The 1,024-nt window shown below is 42.1% G+C and overlaps 1 non-coding gene across 1 annotated transcript; it reads right to left on the reverse strand.

The window, feature by feature from the left end:
* Positions 1-623: 623 nt before the first annotated feature.
* On the reverse strand, positions 624-742 carry LOC111693535. The gene has a single exon (XR_002763426.1). It is a non-coding gene; the product is annotated as a 5S ribosomal RNA (ribosomal RNA).
* Between the last annotated feature and the right edge of the window lie 282 nt (positions 743-1,024).

Below are 1,024 nucleotides of genomic sequence, written 5' to 3' on the forward strand. Positions count from 1 at the left end.
ACGCCAACCAAACTATATTGTTCGGGAAAGAATTTAGCCACCCCGGAGATTGGAAGCTGGTGCACCAAAACTCGGTTACAGACAGTTGAAAAGAGCGAGTCAACCAAGCTCTCACAGTTCAACACCACTACCAGCAAAGATACGAGAGGCACGAAACCAACAAGGTCACACTAAGTCCTGGCGACTTAGTTTACACCAAGGCCCACCCTCTATCTAGCGCCGTCGACAAATTCCACGCTGGTTTTGCTTTGAGTTGGGATGGTCCTTTTCCCATTACAGCATAAATCAGCGAAGATGTCTTCTTCGTCGACAAGGGAGGACCAATTACAAAGACACACCGCCGAAGACGAAACTTTTTGGTAGGCGATAACGAGACTTTTCGGTAGGCCGCGTCTTCCTACGAATTTTTTAAATTGTGTTTTTCGTTCCAACTTTCTTCATTATATGGCAAGTGTACGAAAACTGACTATGATAATTCAGCAGTTTAGTATAGATCGATTTCAGTTACGCGACTCTGAGACGAGAACTCTGTCAAAAGCTCGATATCGTGAAATATCGGGAGGGTTTGTTTCGATGTAAAAAAAAAATAGAAAAAAAAGTAAAAAAAAGGTCAAAAGAAGGAGTATCTACGTCACGCGGGGTTCCCAGGCGGTCACCCATCCAAGTACTAACCGCGCTCAACTTTGCTTATATTCGGTGATCGGACGAGAACCGTAGTTTTCAAAGTGATATGGACGTAGACATAATAGGCATTCTGATATCAGACCATGTCAAAACTCGAAGCGAATTTATTACAGGATTCAGGCGCAGATTAAACATCGTTTGGATAAGCATATTCTAAAGTTAGCCACTAGGCCGAGAGTACCATTTTAGTATACACGCAGAGCCCCAAAGTGTAAATTTCGACGCTCTTGAGTGTAATCTGCGCACAATACACTTTTAGAAAGTGTAACCTTCGGTAATTACTCTTTTTCTCGGATAGTGATGTTTTAAAAGTGTTAATAAGAATGAATTACACCTTTTA

The sequence above is a fragment of the Trichogramma pretiosum genome, unplaced genomic scaffold, assembly GCF_000599845.2.
Source record: "Trichogramma pretiosum strain Unisexual culture from Peru unplaced genomic scaffold, Tpre_2.0 scaffold48, whole genome shotgun sequence".
Classification (NCBI taxonomy): Eukaryota; Metazoa; Arthropoda; class Insecta; order Hymenoptera; family Trichogrammatidae; genus Trichogramma; species Trichogramma pretiosum.